The sequence below is a fragment of the Phocoena phocoena genome, chromosome 15, assembly GCF_963924675.1.
Source record: "Phocoena phocoena chromosome 15, mPhoPho1.1, whole genome shotgun sequence".
NCBI classification, from domain to species: Eukaryota; Metazoa; Chordata; class Mammalia; order Artiodactyla; family Phocoenidae; genus Phocoena; species Phocoena phocoena.
Window position 1 is genome coordinate 4,743,960 of NC_089233.1, and position 12,397 is coordinate 4,756,356.

The 12,397-nt window shown below is 43.2% G+C and overlaps 1 protein-coding gene across 1 annotated transcript in view; it reads left to right on the forward strand.

The window, feature by feature from the left end:
• The window catches only part of CYTH3 (cytohesin 3), an 88,383-nt gene that overhangs the window by 12,613 nt on the left and 63,373 nt on the right, over positions 1 to 12,397 (forward strand). The gene's annotated exons all lie outside the window — the stretch shown is intronic.

The following is a 12,397-nucleotide window of genomic DNA, read 5'->3' on the forward strand; positions in this document are numbered from 1 at the left end:
GCTATCAGTACTTAGACATTTGGCTTTAGGATTTAAGTCCCTGGTACCTTCGGGCGGCCTCCATCCTTTTCTCCTCCAGCGGAGGGGCAGGGGCGTCTGAGGCCTTTCTTTTCTCATCTCTTCCCGTCCAGTGTTATGATCCTGACAAAGAGCAGACCCTCCCGCGTGTAGAGATGACAAAGACTTCCAGAAGTCTTCTGGCTTCTTCTGCATTTGAAATCTTATCTCCCTTTTCTCTTTGACCTGTGAAAATTCAAGGTAGGGTAAAAAGAATTGCACTCTTGAGAGAAAAGTCTGCACCTGGAAATGTGGTGCAGGCCTGCCCAGCAGTACGGAGTCTGGGGCACACCCTCAGCCCCACTCGGTGGCTGGTCGCTGGCCCCTGGCCCCAGCTGTCTCCCTGCGTCTGGAAGCTCTCTAGTCAACGTGAGCTTGGCTCGGGCGGTTTTAACTTGGTTTTAGCAGTCAAGAGACACATCGGTGACTGGGAATTTCAGGAACAGATTTGACAGGAGAGCCTTTTCCTTAATTAAAGAGTTGTAAATTGACAGTCAGGGCCGGTCCAGCTTTCACTAGTTAGAGATGAAAGGCCAAGCTCAGGTGGTAAAAACTAACCTGATCATCTTCCCCCAGTGCTAGAGAGGGGAGTCTTTTAGTGTAAACCCGTCATTTTATGAGACCGTTTCTGCATGTTTTATTGAAGCTCTTTTCCCCTAATGTCCCTAAACATGTCCCTGCTGCCCTCCCCCCTCCATTCAGAGACCATTACTTTCATCCCTTTATTGGAGCTGGGAGCCGCAGGATGGTCCAGCACCGTGGTGGACGGCCTTCCTTGACCTCGGCCGTGCTTCCTCCTGGCGGGCTGTGTTGGGATGAACCATGCCGGAGAGAACCATGCAGCTACCCCTGCCCAGATAACCTCAGGCCCGTGGGAGTGGAGAGGCCCCCTTCCCCCTTGTGATCTCTGGGAATTACGATTTCAGAATTTTTGCCTGTTTGCTCTATCAGGTCAGCCATCGAAGGATGTTTCAGACAGTTTCCTCAGTTCAAGGCAGAAAATAGTCGGCTGTGATGTTAGTGGTTTGTTCTGAGAATCTGAGACTCTCAGAGAGGTTTGCTTAAACATTTCGACTGGTTGTTATTTGTTGTTGACGTATTTTTAAGCAAATATATGCAGCTGTGGTACCTCTAGCCTTGATTGTGTAAATTACTTAATCTCCTAGAGCTTCAATCTTCCCATATGTAAAATGGACATCGAAAAACCCAAGTGAAGTTACTTAATGAAAAATTTATCCAAAATCCCCAATAAACAGCAGGCATTTAAAACTTTGTGTCGTCAACATAGTCAGCCCCTTGCCCACCCTTAGAAGCACAGCAGAGCGACCTGGAAGATGTTTTGTGTTTGAGTTTAGGAATAACTGATGATTGGCAGTATGATTATTGTTTCTTTTCTCCTCCAACTTGGTATTTTGAATATTTTCAAAACTACAGAAAAGTTGAAATAGTGCAGTGAATACCCATGTATCTTTAACCTAATTGCTAGCATTTTTGCCACATTTGCCTTATCTCTAATATGTACTACTTTTTCTTTTTGGCTAACCCGTTTGAAAGTAAGTTACATATAGTATAACACTTTATCCTTAAATACTAAATAGCGTTCATTTCCTAAGGACATTCTCCTACTTAAATACAACCATTACCATACTTAAGAGAACTAATAGTAATTCCATACTATCATTTCACATTTAGTCCAAATTCTGCTTCCCCCAATTTGTTCTCAAGATGTCTTTCTTACCTATCTAGGTTCTCATCAGGGTTTACACCTTGTATTTAGTTATGTCTCCTCAGTCTTAAAAAAATTTAAAAAAAAAAATTTTTTTTCCAGTGACTGACTTTTTTAAAGAGTCCAGGCTGGTTGCCTAATATCATTACTTGAATCCTATAGTCTAGATTACATATATGAACAGAAGAGAGGAGTGCTTTGGTTTCTTTAATGTCATTTTAGAATTATAAATATGTTAAAATCATCTGCTTGATTCAAGGTCAAAGTCCCATTCATTTTTCTTGTTCTTTGGTAAATGTGGATTAGATTGGTGACCGAAAGGAGTTACCAAGCAGCTCAGATGTCAGTGGAGTACGTGCGTGGGCGAACTTGGAACAAATATACACAGCGGCTGGTTAGGCCTGCCCGCATGTGGAGGTGATTAGTTATCTGGCTTCACACAGTAAGGATTTTATTTTAATATTTGGCCATGGGTTTACAGAGAAACGAACTTTAGAACTGGAAAACTTAGTAAGACAAACTGTATTTACATAATACAGAAGAGATGCCTTTGCTGCCAGAACCGTGGAGGAAGAGCAGACCTTTCAACTCCCAGGAAGGAGTCCTTCTCTTCTCCCTTCCCTCAGCGCCTTCCTATTGGCTTTAAACGTTTTTGAACTTCAGCTGCAGCTGAGACTAATACAGGATCCAGCTGTAACTTCTTTGTTGTTGTTAGTGTATCCGGTGATGGTCATAGCGAGCTCATTGTATGAAAATTCAATAAAGGAAAGGGCAGGGTGGGAAAAAAAATGATACTCTACAGAAGTATTCAAGAACTAGGACCTGATCCAGGAGTCTCCCTTTCAGACCCACCCTGAAGTGTTCGTTCTGTGTGTGACGAGTCCAGTAGGTGTTTTAGTCTCTCCCTTTTAATCGTGTTAGGTATACAGCCATGTAACCAGAGAGCATGCATGAGGCTGACGTGTTGTTTTCGGGACGGGGCGGGGGGGGGGGGCAGAAAATAGTACCTGTGAGAACCCAGAGGACTGAGCCCTCCCCTTGTACAACGGGGCCGGGACTCCTCAAAGACCCGTCCGCACTCCTGTGGAGTGAAAAGAGGCGTTCTCTTTGCTTAGGTCTGTTCGGTAGAACTCATAGTTATGCGTTTACCAGAGAGCAAGTAAGTACAGAATCAGCAGTTCAATAAAATTAAACGTCAAATTTGCATGTCTGCTACGAAGTAATTCCTATAAAAGCTTTGTATCTCTGATCAACTCTGTCTTACAAGGAACAAGTACATATCATCACCCTGTAGCTGAAGATGGATCGTGTGTTTTGAAACAGTTTTTGTGACCAACGTAATTATCATACGACTAGTGATTTTCACATGCTTGTGTATCTTGAATGTTTTGTTTTCCTTTTTTTATGTTAAGGAGGTCACATTTCTCAGATTTCTTCTAATTGTAGCCAGACATCCTGTTTGGGGGCAAATCGAGACCAGCGCTGCCTGTGAAGGAATCACGCGGTTCTGTAGTGATCTTCCGGGTTGTTGCTTTTGGATTTGATTTTATGGACAGGTTTCCTTGAAATTCTGTACTCTAGTTTTAGATGATCTCTGTACATTTCTGTGGTTCAGGGCATCAGTAGTAAATATAGTATTTAGCACAGAAATATCGTTGAGTGTCTTAAGGCTGTATGAACTTTATAGGAAAAATAAACCAGTGACACTTCAGTGGATATAAGAGATGGGTACCACTTAACAAATTTAAGGGAGCTTTGAGCCGTTTCTCAGGTCACTGCTGTATCTGTACCAGCAGGAACGATATTTTGAAGAATCCTTACCTGTTTTACACTAGGACACTTCAGTCTCCTGGGTCCCCGCAAGTTACTATTTTCTGTCTCCCACTGAAAGGACTGTTTTCGTGACCCTTCAAGAGACTTCCTGCCAGTCTCCTTTACTTCTCTCCTGTCTCAGCTTTACTCATAGTTTTGGGGGTTTTTTTAAACTTAAGAATAATCTGGTATTTTAAAAAGATTTATAAATGATTGGTTTGCTGCTCTATATAGTATCAGAGACCCTGTTCTCCTGAAGTACTGTTTGATCTAATGAAGGTGTTACAGCAGTGAGCCTGATTTGGTAATAAAGTACCTCTTTTTTTTTTTTTTTTTGGAAATTGAACTATCATTTACATAACAGTATATTTACCCTTTTATTTATTTATTTTAATTTTTTTAGGTTTTGAAAATTTTTTCCAACTTCATTTTTTCAAATATCCTGCTGATTTTACTTTTCCTTTTTTTTTTAACTTTTCCTTTTTCTTTAATTGAAGTATAGTTGATTTACAGTGTTGTATGTGTTTCTGGTGTACAGCAAAGTGATTCAGTTATACATATTGTTTTTCATAATCTTTTCCATTACGGTTTATTACAGGATATCGAATATAGTTTCCTGTGCTATACAGTAGGACCTTGTTGTTTATTTTATATATAGTAGTTTGTATCTGCTAATCCCAAACTCTGGATTTATCCGTCTCCACCCCGACCCCCTTCCCCTTTGGTAACAAGTTTGTTTTCTATGTCTGAATAGTCACCCTTTTAAAGAACACAATTCAGTGGTTTATTAGTATCGTATATTCACAAAGTTGTGCTACCATCACCTAATTTTAGAACATTTCATCAGCTCAAAAAGAACCCCATCTCCATTAGCATAATTCTCCTTACTCTGCCCCTGGTAACCACTCATCTACTTTCTGTCTCCATGGATTTGCCTGTTCTGGACATTTCATGTAAATGGAGTCAGGTGCCCTGTGGCCTTTGGTGTCTGGCTTCCTTCTCTGAGCAGGTTCATCCACGTTGTAGCATGATTCCATTTTCCAGGCACATCCACGTCCTGACATGACTCAGTGTAGAGCGCCTGTACTTTTCCTGTGAGTGCAGGGGAGACTTGGATTGGTTTTGGTGTTGGGAGAGATTTTACTCACCTCTGTCACATGGTTGAATCCGTGGTTTGTATGCCGTCTTGAAGGTTTTTAGGTTTGCATGTGTTTCTTCTCATTGAGAAAGTTGAAGTTTATTTTCAGCCTTTTTACTTGAAGGACCAAATTGAAGCCTTACTGTCATAATACCTCAGTTTATGATGTCTGTACTGTTGTGCCTGGTTGCCTCCAGAGCAGAACCGTGTCGTCTGTAGAAAATTTTTTCTCTGAAGACCAATATGTGGGTTCAAGAAACCGAATTTCTCAGGGAGCTGTACTGAACTGTGTTAATAAAAGCAGGGAGAATCTTCTGGTCGGGGATCCAGTGAGGCTTGGCCAGTGTCATCCCAGCGGTGGACACATGAGACCAGACTTGCATCCTCTATTCACCCTGAAATCCCAGCAAACAATAAAAAAGGAAGCGATAGGAAACTCCGAGCAGCAGAGGGACTGGGAAAGGGACCTTTACCAGAGGAGAGTTGTTTTTTTTAACAAACCTTCGGAAGAAACAAGAAATTGGAACCTATATACAGATAAAAAACAGAATGCAGATTGCGAGTGAGCGGGCAGGGCTCCCGGGCAGTCCCCTGAGCTGAGCGAGCATGGACGTGCACGTACACTCGGGCTGCTGCCGTCCCTGAGGAGCCTCTTCCCTTCTTCTCTCCCTTGTCGTTGTTGTTGTTGTTGTTGTTTTGGCCGCCCCACGTGGCTTGTAGGATCTTCGTTCCCTGTCCAGGGATCGAACCCAGGCCCATGGCAGTGAAAGCGCTGAATCCTAACCACCGGACTGCCAGGAAATTCCCACCTCTCCCTTCTTCTTGTTTTGAGGGAGGCAGGTGATAGCATTTTACCATCAGGCAAATATTTCTTTATGGAGATAGCATTCTCTGGGGGAGAATTGGATCTCCCTGGGTAGGTACCAGCACCCCAAGTGAAGCTTTTTTTCTTCTTATGGGGGCTTTTCAACCTAAAGGTTGCTGCCCTGACTTTTCATCCCAAGTGAAACCTGCCAGGGACGGAACACAGTGAACCTTCCCGTTCAGGACAGAAGTCAGGCGAGAGAAGGTACTTAATCCAGTGCTGGAGGAAGCCACGCAGCTGCATCTCAGTTATAAAAATGTCCAGACAGCAGCAGCCTCCAGACAGATGGGGAAAAACTGACAACCTGGAAGAGAAAATTTAATACATTTTTATAGCGGGAATAGCTGACCCCCAAAGAAAGAGCGTTCAGAAGACAGAAGAACACCTAAAAAAAGGATCTTTGGAGAGTCGAGGGAAGATGTGACTTGAGCACTAGCGTTTGTCTAACTTCTACCTCCCTTGAATCACTAGGTCCTGATGGAAGTGATTGAGGGGGAAAGAAAAAGTGTAAAAAATGAATGGGGAGAATTGGGATCAGGGTGAAGAAATGCCAAGTGCCGACTCGTGACTCTTTCCCTAGAGCTCAGTGCAGGGATAGGAGAAGCGTAAGAGGACATGCTGTCGCCTCTGCTAACTTGGGGGAGAAGAGGGTGCGTGAGGCCACGTGGCCGCAGGCAGCTGGGGTGGGTTGGCTGCCTCGCAGCAGTGGTATTCGGGCAGCTGTACTCAGAGGCCGGAGGACACACGTGGCCGAAAAATGCTCAAGACTAGTGGGGCGTCCCCCTCCCCCTGCTCTGCAGCTGTCCTCCCTGGTGCAGTGGGAGCACCCCAACTCTCTGGATCGGAAGCCCTGCCAGATGGAGAATGATGCAAAGAAACTAGGTCACAGAACCAACATGATAGATTCACAGAGAAGCTGGACCACCCACCCATGAATGGGTGATGCAACTTCATGTGCATCAGCCCTTCAGCTTATGGACTTAGATCGGGAAAACCCACCCAACTCGGCATCCTAAGGAGTACCAGACATTGTTTTGGGGGCAAATTGCACCTGAATATCACTGTTCAACAATAAATAAAAACAGCATGTGGCCAAAATGAGGGAGGGGGATATATGATTTTTGAGGCAGAGGAAAAGTGTAATTTTGAAGAAGACTAATCATAGAAACTGTAAGTAAATTTCAGGTTGAATCCGCTTTGCATTGTTTTCTAATAAAATTCAAGGCATACTCTGAAATAAATGATTGAAAGGGGAGATGAGGCAACAGGCAGATAAAGTGAATGAATGAGCTGAGAGGAAGAAACCGTAATGATGCTCAAATGCATTTGCTGGAAGAGCATCATCTCCAATGTAACAAGTCAAATTAGTGCTGTGATCTAAATAAGCTGTTCCTGAAGAAACGGCGGAAACAAGGAGAACAGAAACAGCAATCAGAGATACAATGGAAAAACATATCTTTGAGCTGAAAAAAACAACAGCTGCTTCTGTGTGTTGAAAGGGCTCATTCTGCTAAGATGAAATTAGTGGAAAGAGCAACTGTGTGCTGGTGAAATTTTTAAATTTCAAAGATAAAATACCTTACAAGCAGCCAGTCGGGAGAGAGAGAGAGAAAAAAAGGCTACCTAGAAAGAAGGAAAAATCAGGATGATTTTAGGCTTTACTACAACATTGCCACAAGATAGTAGCGCGGAGGCTGAGAGTTTTGTGGCTAAGAGGTTGTAACCAAAAATAAAATAAAAAAATAAAAGGTTGTAACCAAGAGTTTAATAATTACACTAATTGCTGTTCATCTGTGAAGGCAACAAACAGATGTTCTCTAAAGGTACAGAAGCCAGGCCTAGCACCCTGCCTGTGGTTGGAGCTCACCCTGCCTTTGCACTTAAGAATTGAGAGCCAGTTTGTTTCCTTAGTCCTTATTCTTTTTCGGCTACCTGTACCTAATATCCTCCTGACAGACCAGCTGTGAATTTTTCTTGAAAAAAAAAAACTATTTCAGGGCTTCCCTGGTGGCACAGTGGTTGAGAGTCCGCCTGCCGATGCAGGGGACGCGGGTTCGTGCCCCGGTCCGGGAAGATCCCACATACCGCGGAGCGGCTGGGCCCGTGAGCCATGGTCGCTGCACTGGGAGAGGCCACAACAGTGAGAGGCCCTCGTACCGCAAAAAAAAAAAAAAAACACCAAAAAAACAAACTTTTTCAAAGATAAATTCCAATCCACTAAAAGATTAATTAAAGTAACTCAGGAAGGAGAAAGTTGGGATATAAAATAAAACTGACATTGAATTGAAGTCATGTAAACATAAATTTAAGTGTATAATTATAAATTTGGTTACAAATCAGAATTCAAATGTCATAAATCTTGAAAGAGAAGATATGTAATGAAAAGAAAAAACCCCATTAATTCAGTAAAAATGGCAGCAATGATAAAGATGGATCCAAGTAACTCTAATATAAGCCAAGAAGTAGGCGATGGGGGAGACAGGAAGGTTGGGAGAAAGTTAAGTTCTGCCTTGTCTTGCAAAGGGGGATATCAACTGTTTTATTTCTGATCTTGAAAAATAGAAAAATACAGTTAGTGGTGTGGTTTTTTAATTTTTTAATTTTTTTGCGGTTCGCGGGCCTCTCACTGTTATGGCCTCTCCCGTAGCGGAGCACAGGCTCCGGACACGCAGGCTCAGTGGCCAGCATGGCTCACGGGCCCAGCCGCTCTGCGGCATGTGGGATCTTCCTGGACCGGGGCACGAATCCGTGTTCCCTGCATCGGCAGGTGGACTCTCAACCACTGCGCCACCAGTGAAGCCCTAGCGGTGTGGTTTTTGAAAAAATAAAGATAACCACTAGAAATCTAAAGTAAGATATATACATTCCACATCACTAGAGGGAGAAAAACATAGGTCAGTTTGATCATGGGATAAGGTCACATCGGGTCAAAGGACCATGGTCCAGTTTCATTTTTGTCGTTGACTTTTTTTTTTTTTTTTTTTTTTTTTTTGTGGTACACGGGCCTCTCACTGTTGTGGCCTCTCTCGTTGCGGAGCACAGGCTCCAGACGCGCAGGCTCAGTCGCCATGGCTCATGGGCCCAGCCGCTCCGCAGCATGTGGGATTCTTCCCGGACCGGGGCATGAACCCGTGTCCCCTGCATCGGCAGGCGGACTCTCAACCACTGCGCCACCAGGGAAGCTCTTGTCATTGACTTTTTGAATTTATTTAGAGGAGCATTACCTGCTTCTTTTTGGCCCACATTTGGGAAAATTTGTTAAAAGGAGGGGGTTGGTGGGAGATTTGTCCATTTTGTGAAATGTATTTTACAATACATTTCACAATTTAGATCATCCGTGACTCATCCCCATGATGTTTCGAGATATTTTTGGACAGATCTTTATGAAGGTCTTGGAGGCAGAAGGGCTTGAGGAAGGGGTGGTGTGGCTGGAGGTGAAGTGGGGAGGGTGTGGCGTGGCAAATGCAATTGAAATGCATTTTAAAATTGCCACTAAGTTGTGTTGAGTTAGATAATTTAATTGTGACTTGTAGATGAGTAGGTTTGGAATTTTGTCTCCCCGAAACCATGTTTCTTCAGGCTGTTTCGTCGCTTAGGTGGCAGTTTGGTATGCTATTTTATCTGTAGAATCCGGCACTACCAGACTTAATCGGGACAAGGTGCACCAGATACAGTGTGATTTCACTGGGCTGCATCAAACATGCAAGTTCAACACAGACTTACTTGCTAGGTCTGGACCACAGGTTTAGAACCTATACACATAGGAATTCTCATAAATTCTATTCTTCACAATAAACACCAAAGAAGAAAAAAATAGGATGTATTTATATTATTGCATGTGGTAATCATCAAGTATATTCCTAACAGGAGAGCATTTCCATTTTGATTAAACTTCAGTGTTAGAATCAAATCTTCTATTTAAAAATGTGCATACCCAGTGATGGGAACCATTTTCCACAGACTGCCTTCTGACCCCATACCGTTCAAACCTCATTTCTCCTCCACTACCCTCACCACCCTTCTGGTGTTGGGCACTGAGAGACCTGTTCACGGTAAAATACCCCGTCTGCCCGTCCACTGTTGACGGTTTCATCAGGTAAGTCGGTGCAGGGCAGGAAGAGCATTCCTCGAGTCATCGGTCTATTATGCCTCTTTCCTGTAAGGTGATCCGCAGAAGTGACCAAAAGCCGCATGAATACATCCCGCTGAACTCGAACTAAATGTATCCTCAACTCAGCCTCCCCTTTAAAAAAAAAAACTTTATTGAAGTACAGTTGATTTACAATGTTGTGTTAATTTCTGCTGTACAGCAAAGTGATTCAGTTATACATATATATACATTTTATACACACACACACACACACACACACACATTCTTTTTCATCTTCTTTTCCATTCTGGTTTATCACAGGATATTGACCATAGTTCCCTGTGCTCTACAGCAGGACCTTGTCATTTATCCATCCTGTATACAGTAGTTTGCATCTGCTAATCCCATAGCCTCCCCTTACGGATCCCCAATTTTTGCAAATTTATCTGAGAGATAAATTTTCAGAAGTGGGATTCCAGATCCAAAAGGAAAATGGATTTGAGATGTTGGTGGACGTTACCAGACTTCCCTCCACACCCATTTACTGTTCCTGACTCCCACCAGCAACGTGGGAGGGTGCGTAATCCCCACAGCCTCCACAGCAGAGAATGCTGGCCAACTTGGGCATTTTGACAGCCTGATGGGTCAGAAATGGAATCTTAGTTTTCATTTGCTTTCCTCTCATTATGTGCCCATTTATCTTTTGGGTTATTGGCCTTTTCCTTTTCAGCTTCTAGAAGATCATTCTTAGGGGGATTCGTTCCCATGAATTGCAAATGTTATCTCCCAATTTGCCATTTCTCTTTTGACTTCGCTTTTATGACTTTCTGTTTGCTTATTTTTTATTTGCTGCCATAAAGAAAATCTTATTTATTTTTTTAATACAATAGCTTCTTTTTAAAAAAATAGTTATTTTAAAAATTTACTTATTGATTTTTGGCTGTGTGGGTCTTTGTTGCTGTGCTCAGGCTTTCTCTAGTTGCGGCGAGCGGGGGCTACTCTTCGTTGCGGTGCGCAGGCTTCTCTTTGTGGTGGCTTCTCTTGTTGCGGAGCACGGGCTCTAGGGTGCAGGCTCAGTAGTTGTGGCGCACGGGCTTAGCTGCTCCGCGGCATGTGGGATCTTCCTGGACCAGGGCTCGAACCTGTGTCCCCTGCATTGGCAGGCGGATTCTTAACCACTGTGCCACCAGGGAAGCCCCAGCTTCTTTTTTTAAAATAAATTTATTTACTGTTTTTTTTTGGCTGCGTTGGGTCTTCATTGCAGTGTGCAGGCTTCTCATTGTGGTGGCTTCTCTTGTTGTGGAGCATGGGCTCTAGGCACGCAGGCTTCAGTAGTTGTGGCACATGGGCTCAGTAGTTGTGGGCTTGCGGGCTGTGGAGCTCAGACTCAGTAGCTGTGGCGCACGGGCTCAGTTGCTCCGTGGCATGCGGGATCTTCCTGGACCAGGGCTCGAACCCATGTCCCCTGCATTGGCAGGCGGAGTCTTGACCACTGCACCACCAGGGGAGTCTCAAATCTTACTTTTTTAATGTAGCCAAATGTATTTTTTTTCTGTTGCAACATCTAAATTTTGAGTCATACTTAGAAACGACTTCCCCATTCCAGGATTATAAAAGAATGTTGTCTGTTTTAGTTTATAGTTTCCCTTGCTGCATGTAAATCTTTGAACTACTTGGCATTGATTTTGGTGTATGATGTGAGGTATACATACAGCTTTATCTTTTTTTACCAAAAGACTATTTTGTCCCAACACCATTTATTAAAAAGTTCATCTTTATCTTTCCACCTTGTCATACACTAAATTTCCATCTGATTTGAGTCTTTCTGGACTTACTATTCTGTTCCATTGGTCTATTATGTCAGTACTACACGATTTTCCTTCTTCATAGGCCATGGTGTTTTAATATTGTTTAGGGTTAGGTTCCTCGCCCCTTCTCACTTTTCTTCCTTTTCAGAGTTTTCCTGGCCCTTTTTGTTTGCTTGTTTTTCCCCGTGATCTTTATTTATTTATTTAAAAATTAATTTAATTTTGTTTTTGGCTGCATTGGGTCTTCGTTGCTGCATGTGGGCATTCTCTAGTTGTGGTGAGTGGCGGGGGCTACTCTTCGTTGCGGTGCGCGGGCTTCTCATTGCTGTGGCTTCTCTTGTTGCAGTGCATGGGCTCAGTAGTTGTGGCATGCAGGCTTCAGTAGTTGTGGCTCGTGGGCTCTAGAGCGCAGGCTCAGTAGTTGTGGCGCACGGGCTTATTAGTTGCTGCGCGGCATGTGGGATCTTCCCAGGCCAGGGCTCAAACCCGTGTCCCCTGTATTGGCAGGTGGATTCTTAACTGCTGTGCCACCAGGGAAGCCCCCTCATGATCTTTATAATCCGCCTGTCTACAACAGAGAATAAACAGCCACCACTTTGAGATGGCATTAGATTTATAGATGACCTTGGGGGGTATGACATCTTTCTGATGTTGCATCTTTATATCCAAGAACATGATGTGTTTTCTCGCTCAAGTCTGTTAGGTCATTCAGGAATGTGTTCAAGTTTTCCTTCTACTTACGTAAGTTTTATACATTTATTAAATTTATTTCCCGATACTTGATGTTTTATTGCTGTTGTAATTGAGGTGTTCTTTCCATTTTATTATCTAACTAGTTATTGTTTGGATTTATGAAAGCTGTTGATTTCTGTATATTTTGTATCTCACTAGCTTACCAAAT